Here is a 13,262-nt window from a genome sequence, read left to right on the forward strand (position 1 = left end):
CATTGTTGGTGCACATTAGGTTGTTGCTGTTTGTAGTCCTTGTTGAGCCTACATCTTCATAAGCTTTTTATCAGGTGTTTGTTGAACACCTCTATTTCATGGTCAAGATCAGAGGCCATGGATACTGGCCATGGACAACTGATTTTTCTGTTTTCCTCTATCTTTTTCACGACTGTATCTACTGCCTCATCTTGATTTATAAGCAAAACCTGGAAAACCTACAAAAACAAGTGTTTTGTGGTGTATCTAGGAATAATACAGAAAATATTGCTGTTATTTTTGGTGAAGAAAATCAATTTTGTAGAGTTTATTTCAATAAAATGTGAATTTTACATAAAAAAATAAAAGTACAGTTTGTTCACACAACAAATGGCATAATCTCATAACACAAAATCAATAGGGCACTTGAATATTATGTTAAGAAAGTAGGCAAGAAATTAATTTAGCAAATACATAATGCATAAATGTGCCTTATTGGTTCAATGCCAATTATCTTTAATTCATAAAATTATCCAAGCTTAATTATCATCCTCCTATATCATATTGACATCAGTATTTATAATAGCAAATTTTTATATGCCGACATTTGTAGGTCAGTTGAAATATTGATGCATACATAAAGCAAGGCCATAAGTTGAATGTATTTAAAATAATATGGCACCGGTGCAAGCAGATGTGAGGGTTAATTCTGGAAAAGCAGGCCCCAAATTTAACAGATTACTTACAGTGCAAGTGTGGGTGACCCAGGGTATTTTTCCTTTCTCTGCCCAACTTTGCTCTGGTGAAGAGCCAGGGAATCAGAAAATACTTAGAGACCCTAGGATGATGAGCATTAGGAAAAAATGTGGGAGGATTGAATATGCCATTAACTAGATACTGGTATGTAAGTATTTGAACCTCCACTATATGTATATTTTCTCAAGGTCAGCTCACATATTACTTAGGAATGCCTGGCATCGGTACAGTAAATAGAACATCTAGGTCCCTGATGTTCAAGTGCTGAAACAACAGTTGTTCTTAGGCCAGCACATTCTCATCGTGCACAAAAGCAGACCCAAGTCTTTAAGGGATTATTAGAGGAAGGATATTATTTTCTCAGTGACTCAAAGCCAGCTGTGAGGGCCTTTAGTGCAGTTTATGCGTCTTCTGCCTCCCTCTCTTCCACCTCTGGCATGCCTACAATTGGATGAAGTGCTTTTCCTGCAATGGCAATCACTATGAAATCCATTAGCTGGAAACCAAAATGTTTCCCTAATTGTTTAAAGTCTCATTGCGAAAAGGAAGTTTCTATTGATTGCAGCATGAGGGGAAACAATCCCGAGTTCATCATTTTTTCCCCCTTTTTATAAACACAGCCAGATGAGATGGACATAGTCAAAATCATCAGATTTACTTCTCCAAAGATTCTCATTCACCCCTAGAAGTTTCTACTCTGGGTTTCTTTGTGCCCATGCTTTATTTTGTATTTGCAGACCGATTTCTCTCCGTTTTCTTTTTGGCCTTGTCTTGTGTGCTGTACATCTTTGCCTTGTCTTCAGTTTTGTGATTAATTTACAATTATTTTTAATGGCAGTTCTTTTAAAAAATTGGTTGGCTGGACCGTACTCCTGGAATACGGCACTTCTTCTCTTTTGTTCAACAGACATTTCAGCTACTCTCAAGCACTCACTTTTAGCCATTGCCCAACCTTTGGAATCCTGATGATGCCTTTCTTTGGACGTGTCCCTTAGGTACGTATACCCAGTTCTTAGAACAGTGCCTGACACTTAATGGGTGACGCTTAATTCCTTCTTAATGAATGCAGAAATTCAGGTGTGATTTATTTATTTATTTTTTAATCTCACCAAAAACTCACTTTGACCAAATAAATGGACCCAAATTAAAAGAAAAAAAAAATAAAACAGTCAGCATGAGGACTTCTACTGTGGTCACATAGCATCTTATTTGGTTTAGATTCTCAGCCTCTTTGACAAAGCTTTTCTTCTCTCCTCACTGAACCAGAGATGTTGGACAATTTCTGAGCAAAGAGAAAAAGATGTTGTTCACTTAGAAGTGCTTATAATCTGATTAACCTAAATCCCAGTAAATGTGACATTACCAGCCAAAATGCTTTATAACTTTGATATTTGTAAATGGGAGCTACAGACAAATCTCACTAAACCGTTTTATATTCTGGTTGTATAGATTCTGGCTGTATTATTCCCACTGAACGAAATTTCATCTTCCATATAGAAAACTTAAAAGGCTGCTAGTCCAGAACATTTCCATAGGGGTAATGAAAAGTATGGAATGGCTGAAGACTGGATTTAATTGTATACTTAGCAGGCTAGTATTTAATTTCTCCTGAGATCATTAATTATATAGCTTATCACATTGAGAGAAATTGCCGTCTTTGATAATATAAAATTGAATTTCATTTGATAATCACGATGAAGTACAGACTATCAAGTATGCACTCCTTTTCCATGGTGTTGACATTCAGGTATCGTCAGTTTTCTTAGTGCTTTAAATTATATGATGGAGTGGCTGCCAAAATACTTGAAAGGAGAATAAATAGATTTACTGATTCAAATTTGGCAGTAATTTTGCAGGAATGAGGATAGGCCGTTACAACATTCTAATCACAAAACTCCAAAGGGTTTTCAGTGTAATCTTTATGTTTTAAGTACTGTTTAGTTGTTGGACTAAGATACCATGTGCTCCTGTAATTGTCTTTGAGCTTTGTGCACTGGGTAATCCTTTGGCATGATCGATCCAGAGGGATGAAGAGGGATGAATTAGCTATCTTTTTAGCTATTTCCCAGAAACAATCCCTAGAAACTAGAGGAAAAGTTTTCTAAAGGACTGGTGATAGGTAGTGTGGTCCCACCGAGTGGCTATAGTTCCAAAGTTGGTACCTTAAATGACACGTGTGTTCTATTTCCTTGGTGTTAGCTATGAGAATTGCTATACAGAGTTTTCAGACTTGGGACATTGGGAGCAAACAGAACAAAATGGAGAGTCACTTCCTTCGCTTTATTAGATCCGAGTTTTCTGAGACTGTAGAAATGTATCTTTTTGTTAAATTTGTTTAATTATTCTCTGTCTTTGTTTGTACTGCCTACCCATTGCATGGCAATTTCCTTAAGGTCAAAGACTGTCTCAATCCATATAACCCATAGCAGAAAACCAGTAGGCTTACCAGGTTCTTACCTGATGTTTTACTGGATAGGCTGTTATTTTAACTTTCAGTTTGGTAAGTCAAAGGTAAAAAAACTAGATGGCAGTGGATTTTAAAGGTGGATTTTAAAATATTATCAATATTTTCTTCTCAGTGGTCCTAGGACAGAGACAGGATTTGGGGCTGACCATTTCTGTGTCCTGGGAGGGATTCTTTTGTGGGCACGCTGAGTCATGCAGGTGTGAATCAAGTCAAACTAAGTCGCATGTATTGATTACTTATTATGTGCGGCACTTTTCTAAATGTTAGTAACTCATTTAAGCCTCATAACAACCCTGTGATATAGGTACTAAATACTAACTTCATTCTATGAATGAGGAAACTGAGGTACAAGTCATACAGTGTGAGGGGTAGACCTGGGATTTGGGACCAGGAAGTCAGGCTGCAGAGCATATATTTAGAGACTGTCACAACTACTTCCTTATATGTCTTGGAATGGTTCCCAACAGTGCCAAAGGAATCCAAAAGCACTTATTTCAGACAAGGATTTTGAATGTTATGTTTTCTAATGTAAAAAGCCATCCTATGGAAGAAGCCATATCTCTTCAGAACCTCTATGTATGTAATGTATGGATGTATGTATGTATCTATGTAATCTACTTACTGTGGTAGGCAGAATAGTGCCCACCCACAGATGTTTATGCCCTAATCTTGAAGGCTGTGGATATGTTATGTTACATGGCAAGGGTGAATTAAGGTTGCAGGTGGAATCAAGATTTCTAATGCGCTGACCTTAAAATTCGGAGACTATCGTGAGTTATTTGGGAGGACCCAGTGTGAAAGTGGAATTGGGAGTCAGAAGGGCATTAGAATCATAAAATAGGAGAAAGATTTGACCAGCCATTACAGTCTTTACAGATGGAAAGAACCACAAGCCTAGAATTGTGACTACCTTCTAGAAGCTGTAAAAGACAAAGAAATGGATCCTTCTTCTATAACCTCAAGAAAGAATTGCAGCCCTGCTACATTTTGATTTTAGCTCTGTGAGACCCATGCCAGATTTCTGACCTCCAGGACTATAAGAAAATAAATTTGTGTTGTTTTAAGACATGAAGTTTGTGGTAATTTTTTATATTGGCAATAGGAAAGTAATATACTTACTTATTTACCATAAGTGAGGAATTGGTAATTTCTTTGGTGGGCTGGGAGATAGGGCTTGGGGGTTTTTGTTAATGATAGGAGACAAAAAAAAAATCTAAGAATCTCTAGGTCAACTAAGAGCTGACCTCAGAATTTTTTATTCAAAAGTTAATTATAAATTTACTAAGATTAGGTCAGTATTGTGCAATATTTATGATTTTTCTGAATTCTCAACACATGAACATCGTTCAAGATTGAAAAAGCGTAGAAGAACATAAAATGGTAAGCATGTATTTGCTTTTCAAAATTTGCTTCTTCAGGATCCCAGGACAGAAACAGGATTTTGCGTTGTTTTTGTCTCATCACCTAGGATTTTACCTTATCGCTAAGCTACCTACCTTCTCTCCTCAGAGGCATCACGAACATCAGTTTCTTCTAGAAATATTTCATGTCTCTATGAGAATATATTTATGTATAGTCTTTTTCTCTTAAATAACAGTAACATACTGTTATTTGGCCTTTGCATTTATTTCTATCTTAAATTCAGAAAAAAAAAATTATGATAATTAAAAATAAGCAAAACAGAATGTTAATGAAGTTGGTGGGAGGGGAACTGTGCATGATTTTCCACATTTCTGTATTCCATGAGTTGAAATATATCCAGGAGAGGCAATAGTGAAGAGTATATTATGGCTTATGTAAAACAGGTACTCAAAATGTTATATGATGAACTAATGAATACGTATGAGATGACTGGGTAGCCAAGCTAAGATTTCATTCGCAGGCTTCTTGCAGAAATTCCTGGGGAAGAGAACATGAATACCCAGGATATAAGTTCTGACTGAAACGTGACTCTTCTGTCTTAGGGTTTAGATCTTTGAAACCTGAATGGCAATGGTAGAAGGTGAAGGCAAAAGCAACCTGTCATTTCAAAGCTGCAAGTGTATCTGCATGAGCTGGAGACTCGAACACACCTTCAGCAGAAAGAGTTCTTTACTTAGGGAAACTACAGGACTGGGGTAGTTGGTTTTATAATTACAGAGCTTTGCTCATAATTAGAAAAGTGTATGTTTGACAGCCATAGCTCTCAGTAGCTAAACTGCTCTACATCACATTGCTGGAAGGTGTTTATGTTCTAGTCAGAGCTGGATCTCTGAAGACACCATGCCCTTTAGGTAATTTCTAAATTTACTGATACAGAAATAGTTACTTACTCTTGTGAAAATATTTTGTGTGTACTCATTTTTTCCAAGTGAAGTTAGTAGCTGAGCTTTGGAAAGGTTGGAGATGGGAAGATGACACCCTACCCAGCATCTTGGATTGGCTTAGATGAATGATGGATTTTGTAGGGCTCTGGATATAGCATATTGCTTCCAGCTCCAAGTGATATTGTACAGCCTAAGAGTGGGTGGAGGGCTTTTCATCTCACCTATGGCACAGAGCCCAGGAGCTTTCTGGCATCAAAGGACTACAGACCGCATCTTTGGCATGGGCATTCGCATTCTCACGGTGGGCATCATCTGCAGTGGCAGCTAGGGAGTCCTTCAAGAAGCTTTGTAAGCATAGTAACACAAACTCATACACATCATCATACATATGTGTAGGATTCTTTATATTTTGTATAAACCAAGTGTACTAGACATAACGTTTTGCTCACTTGTACATTGTTTATATTAAAAGAAGGAATTGTCAGGGTGCCTGGGTGGCTCAGTCAGCTAAGCATCCGACTTGATTTCAGCTCAGGTCATGATCTCACAGTTTGTGGGATCGAGCCCCACGTCAGGCTCTGCACTGACAGCATGGAGCCTGCTTGGGATTCTCTCTCTTCTCTCTTGGCCCCTCCCCACTCACCCTCTTTCTCTCTCTCTCAAAATAAATTTAAAAACTTAAAAAAAAAGAAGGAATTGTCAGCCAAAAAACCCCAAGGATTTGAAAGTTGATAATGATTAAAAATGTCAGTAACTCAAATTGTTTGAACAATTACTTTGTGCCGGGTACTATGTGCTTTATGTGTATTTGCTCATTAATCTGTATAGTTGCTCAGCAGAGGTTCATAGATACCTCACAGAGTAAGGAGCTTCCTGGCTGTAGATGTATTTAAGCAGATATTGGTGACCATTTGCTCCAAATATAATAGAGAAGGTTCCTCCTTTGGGGGTAAGTCAGAAGAGGTGATTGCTAGACCCTTTCCAAGTGTCAGTGCTTAGGACTTCACCAGTTAATGATTGAATGCAGGGTGGGGTTATTTGGAGTGTTCAGTAGTGTTTGCCAAGGACCAATGAAGACTTGAGTTTCTCTCTTGCCTCTGGGTAATGATTGGTGCAGGTTAGAGGTGATGAGGGCAGTCCCTGCATGCTGCTCTCATTGAACTGAATCCAGTGCAGGGTGGCTCGCTCTGTCTTCTAGACTGAGTGCGTGCCCTTGATTAAATCAGGTTATAGAGCAAATTGGAGGTCTGTAGAGGAGAAGCTGTCTTATATTTTCTACGACCTCTGAGGCTTCTTCAAGTAACAGATACGCATCCAGACTTTTATCCTTTACGTCAGCTTCATCACTGAGCTACAAGGATGGCTTAAAATGGCAAGTTTAGGTCATCCGACTACTCAATTGGTGCTTTCTGAAAAACAGTTCTATCAGAGGAGTAGGCTATTAATTGCTTCATTAATCCATCAGTGATTTCTTTGTCAGGAACCATCCTAAATGCTTGAAAAATAACTTCCTCTTTGGACGGATAATCACATAAAGAAACAGCTGGGTGCTATGTTAGCGCTGCAATGGAGGTGGGGGCAGATGTGGTAACATCAAGGAGGAATGACGTTTAGTGACTGAGGTGTCACGGTGGCAGTCATGCCTCAGCTGGGATGTGAAGGATGAATAGGATTTCACCAGGCAAAGAAGAGAAAGAAGATAATTCTGTTCGGGGAGGTGATAGCTCTGTGGCTTGAAGCTCTGAGAGAGAAGGGCATGCTGCCGCCAGGGGGATGGTCACAGCTTCAGCAACGTGGGGGTAGGGAAGGTGGGGGGTGCTCATGCTGGAACAGTGTGTGACACTGTGTGCTAGTAGAGTGAGAGGTGAAGCTGTGTAACTGAAAAGCTGGACGTCGAGAAAGAAGGAGCCTACATAAAAGCCAGGCAGAGAATTAAAACAAAACAAAACAAAGAAAAAACCCCCACATGTTAAAAAAAATACATCTTGACTCATAATTTTATTTTTTACTTTATAAGTTTTTATTTAAATTCCAGTAGTTCACATATGGTGAATATTAATTTCAGGTGTACAATTTAAGTGATTCAACACTTGCAAACAACGCCCAGTGCTCATCACAACGAGTGCACTCTTTAATCGTCATCACTGGGGCCGCCTGGGTGGCTCAGTCGGTAAAGTGTCTGACTTTGGCTCAGGACATGATCTCAGGGTTCAGGAGTTTGAGCCCCGCATTGGACTCTGGGCTGGCTCAGAGCCTGGAACCTGCTTTGGATTCTGTGTCTCCCTCTGTCACTGCCCCTCCCCTACTCATGCCTTCTCTCTCTCTCTCAAAAATTCATTAAATTCTCTCTCATTCTCAAAAAAAACATTAAAAAAATTAATTGTCATCACCTATTTTACGCATATCCTCACCCACCTCCCCTCTGGCAACCATTAGTTTGTTCTCGATAGTTAACAGTCTGTTTCTTGAGGGGCGCCTGGGTGGCTCAGTTGGTTTCATCTGACTCTTGATTTTGGCTCAGGTCATGATCTCACAGTTGGTGGGTTCAAGCCCTACATCAGGCTCTGCACTGACAGTGCGGTGCAGAACCTACGTGGGGTTCTCTCTCCCCCTCTCTCTGTTCCCCCCCCCCCCCCCCCCCCCCCCCCGCCCTTGTGCTCTCTCTCTCAAAACAAATAAACTTTTTTTTTAAAGAGTCTGTTTCTCAGTTTGACCCATAATTTTGAATGATAGACCATGGTTATTGACTTTAGGAATTCCCAGGGGTAAGTAAAGATGGGCCGCAACAGTTGCCTAGAAAATTGATGTTTGAAAAAATCATTTTAATGTTTATTTATTTTTGAGAGAGAGAGAGACAGACAGACAGACAGAGTGTGAGCTGGGAAGGGGCAGAGAGAGAGGGAGACACAGAATCCGAAGTAGGCTCCAAGCTCTGAGTTGTCAGCACAGAGCCCAATGCAGGGTTTGAACTCACGAACCATGAGACCACGACCTGAGCTAAATTCTGACACTTAACTGAGCCACCCAGGCACCCCAAAAATTGACAGTTTTGTGTGAACAAGTTAGGAGCCCAGCTCAGAATGTGAACTGGAACCCCCAGACATCTGAAACAGCAAGCAATTTTTGCACCTGCAAACCAAATTTCAGTCTTCACATACAGGCAATGAAAAGGAGATTTTTTATATATTTATTTATTTATTTTTGTTAGCCACATCCGCACACACAAGATAGTGATTTCCATCTGTGGTGTTACTTTAAATGAAAATGGAGCTTCCTGCTCAGAGCTCAGAGGTGTGCTTTTGGTGAGCGTCATCTGCCATGCTCTGTGACATCTCACTCACAGAGACTAACCCAAGCTCTGTCAGTGTCTGTGAGTGGTCCAAGCATTTCATTCCCATGCCAGATGGTGAGCACCTTCAGGAGAAGGATCACGCCTTAGGGTTCTCTGTAGCTTGAATACATTTGCCTTACATGTTAACTGAATGGCTGAATGAATTCTATTCACAGGCCGTCCCGGAGAACCTATGAATAGTCTGATCTTCGGTTTTGCCACTGACCAGAACCACCCTCCTTGTCCAGGCTGACATTGACAGGCCCTAATTTTGCCTCTGTGACCTGTTTTTTTTTAATGTTTATTTATTTTTGAGAGAGAGACAGAACACAAGCAGGGGAGGGACAGAGAGAGAGAGGGGGGGAGACACAGAATCCGAAGCAGGCTCCAAGCTCTGAGCTGTCAGCACAGAGCCCAATGCAGGGCTCGAACCCACAAACCACGAGATCATGACCTAAGCTGAAGTCAGATGCTTAACTGACTGAGCCACCTCTGTGGCCCATCAAAAAAAAAAATTCACCTAGAGACTAGTGTTCAAAGTTCCCTTGTTTCAAGCCATGGAACAGTAGTCATTTGATTAAAAAGCCAGTGGTTAATTAAAGTGCTAAAGACTTTCTTTGGGAGGGCTCATCTCCTTTGTAGACCTCTGTAGGGTCCTCCTATCTCTTTCCTGAAGAGCACCCTTTACCTCACCCTTCTCTAGTAGAATCTGCAAACTTTGCATCCCATCTAATTTTACCCATCTCTTTGTCCATTCTCTTAGGGTCTTGCTCTCTGAAGTTGGCTAATGGCTAAAGTCATCTGTGCCCAGCGCTAGAGTCTGGAAGTTCCACTTGAATTTTGATAGGGACTTGGCGGAAACAGGGAATTGACTCAAAAGAAAGAGAGAACATTCTGGGACTTTTGACCTTTCTCAGATCAAGTACCCATCCGGACCTGGATTCAGAGGCAGCTCAGAGTAACTCAAACTCTCTTTAGGTGCCTCAAGTGAGAAATAGCCAGATGGTGAGCAATCCTCTGAAACCAGATAGAAATTGAGAACAGTGAAATGATTCTTTCTCCTCCCACTACTGGCTGGGAGTTTATTTAAACACACACACACACACACACACACACACACACACACACAAGAGCAGGAGACTAATTGTGAATGAAATAAAGAACATCAAAAGAATCTTCCTAATTAGCTTAAATACTGATTGTTACCATTAGAAAATGAGTCAGCCTAAAAACACATGTAATTGCAGTCTTCCTGTGTTGTGGGAAGCCTAGAGACCGAAGGACTACATTATTAGCAGGAAAGGACAGGCCATGGTGACATCCATCATAAAGAAGAGATGGTTTTTCCAGCACTGACTGTGGCATGTGACATTTGCTTGACTGAATGCAAAGCATTTGATGCCCAGAAGGGTGGTAGTCGTCTCTACACAGCCAGTACATGAGTGGCAAGCACATATTACCACTCCTGCTTGGCAAATGGGAAACCGAGGAACTGGAAATTGTAATAACTAGAATTGAAGTGAATCATCAAAGTTTAGGGCAAAGTTGTGAGAGAGACTTTGGTGCCCTATTTCTCTTGCTGTGCTCTTTTCCCTCCCTTCTCAATGCTTCTTTCTTATTGCACAGTTCTCCTATTTAAATATTTCTTGGAGGTGAGCCTGGGTGGCTTAGTCTGTTAAGCATCCAATTCAGCTCAGGTCATGATCTCATGGTTCTTGAGTTCGAGCCCTGCGTTGAGCCCTGTGCTGACATTTCAGAGCCTGGAGCCTGCTTCAGATTCTGTGTCTCCCTCTCTCTCTCTACCCCTCCCCTGTTCACGCTCTCTATCTCTCTCTAAAATAAACATAATTTTTTTTTAATTTTCCTTGGAGAAACTGTGTGCTTTTTATACCTCTGTGTGAATGTTAATCATCATCCCCCTTGGAGAGGGCACTTGACTATTAACTCTTATCCCTAATAATGATACAACACTTTTTGAAGGGGCCCTCCTAAACCCTAAATTCATAAAGAAATTACAAGCATCCATAATCAGCATGAATCTGGTAGAGGAGGAAGGTAGAAGAAACAAACTCTTTCCTGGTGCCCCTGACATCCTATCGCAGACCTGCCCTGTGTAAGGTGAGATATCTAGGAACAGGTGGAGTAGCAGAGAACAATTGAATTTCTTCTGATGATGCAAGTGTGAATGGCTGACTTGCTACGTTAACGAAAAGAGTATGTATTATGAGAAATTACTTGAGAAGTGTGTGATGCCCAGATTGGGGATTATTGATTAGTAGAATTGTCTTAGTTCAATCAAAATACAATAAACAAAACACATTTGTATGTCATTGCTTCTTCAAATATTTCTAATTATATGGCCCTGGGTAGGTATTTTAATCTTAGTAGTGCTGTGAACTTTTGGGCAGTCTTGTGAAGTCTATGGGCCCCTTTATAGAGTAGTACTTTTTTTTTTTTTTTTTTTTTTGAGAGGGCGAGAGAGAGTGTGCACCTGAGCAGAAGGGAGAAGGGCAGAGAGAAAGGGAGAGGGAGAGGATCTTAAGCAGGCTCCACGCCTAGTGTGGAGCTGGTTGCCAAACTCCATCTCATGATCGTGAGATATGACCTGAGCCAAAATCCAGAGATGGATGCTTAACTAACTGAGCCACCCAGGCACCCTGGAAATAGCATTTTTAATACATAAAATCAAACACTTAAAAAACTTCAAAGAAAACCAATACTACTGGAAGACATTAATCAAAATTTTTGAAAATTTGTGATATATGCTTTAGTAATGAATTAAAAACAAGATCTAGTGCACAGACATAATGGTTTCATAACTTCATAGTAGTGATGAATACAAATAATATTTTAAGATACCTACAACAACTATACTGTGATAATAAAATATTTGAGGTTTCTTTGGAGGTGAAGTTACAAATACCTGAATACCTGTGGCTATTAGTGACTACTGGTCCATATTTATAATGGAATGAAATGCTATATTTAATTCAAGGTTGATAAAAGGTTTGCAGTAGACTTCTTGGCTTGACAGTCTATCTACCTCTTTGAGCTGTGGGTGGTGTTGGAGGGAGAACATGGCCTTTGAATCTTAGCTCTGAGTTCAAGTCTCCATGAAGACTTTACTTCCAGCATGTCTCAGCTATTTAGTTAACCTTTTGGAATTTAGTTTGCTTTGATTACAATGGGAAAATAGTGAATTCTGCATGAAGTTATTGAGCAGACTAAATGATATAATGTGTATTTAACATCTAGCACAATGCCTGTCATGAAGAGGGAGCTCAGCAAGTAACAACTCCGTCTGGACACCTTTTCCCCCACAGCCGAAGGAAAAGCGAAGTAGGTAAGATATTTGTAAAGATAAGTCTCTCACTAACATCCTAGTCCTGGATAATTTGCTGTCTGAGACAGGGTACATACAGTCTTTTAGTTTCAAGAGAATTTGGGAAGGAAGATACTCTGGAAAATATATTCCATTTTATGCATCTCTAAGTCAAGCCATAAATGTAGCTGTCTAAAATTTCAAGTCTGTAAAATTCAAACAAGTTTTCAGGAGTTAATTGTTAAAAGGTAATTAAAATTCCAGTGAAATAAGATACCATTTTAGGATTGGGAATGCTGGCTTCTCTGTTTTATGATGATATTAAGGTTTTGGTAGAGTCCTCATCTTGTCCCATGCAGAACCAAGAGAGGGCTGTCCTACCACTGAGTTCTGCAGGATCCATGTGGAAGAGGAGGACAAAACCCTGGTCTGCTCAGGAACCTGAGCTGCTCCCTCAAGCCATAGGTCAGACACAAAGCAGCTAATGGACGCAGTGGCCAATTTCAGGTGCTTTGTGGACATCCCTAAACTGAGTTGATCCACAAGGTATTTCCTGAGTAAAAACTTCTTGAATTTTAGCTTCTTAAGCAGTCAAGAAGTTATTGGATTTTTGGAATTTTTATTGTTACGTATTCCAGATATCTTAGAATCTACAAACATTTATTTGAATTTTAAACTTAAAAAAATAGAACTTATTGTGTGGTATATAAGGCATAAATATTCAATTTAATGAAACTTATTTAAATTTTTGTTTTCAGATTTGGGAAGCTACAATCAAGGTCATTCGGGAAGTAGGACTCAGTGTATTAGCATTACCTATGGGTGTCCACATAGAGATTTATAGACACAGGAAAGGCTAGATAATGAAAATGCCCCATAAAGAGGCACCACGTTTCACCAGGGAGAAATGCATCCAAGTTACCTCACAAATGTTAAGAAATATGCCTACTTAATTGTATGGTGCATTTTTCCATGGTCTTTGCTTTATTCATTTCATGTGCATTTTGATTAAAAATTTTGCATTTTATTATCTCTTATGTTTTTCAATAAATACAAACCAGGACTGCTTTTTTTTCCCCTCTTTTTTTTCATTCTTCTCAG

This window comes from Panthera uncia (genome assembly GCF_023721935.1).
Source record: "Panthera uncia isolate 11264 chromosome A1 unlocalized genomic scaffold, Puncia_PCG_1.0 HiC_scaffold_17, whole genome shotgun sequence".
Lineage (NCBI taxonomy): Eukaryota > Metazoa > Chordata > Mammalia > Carnivora > Felidae > Panthera > Panthera uncia.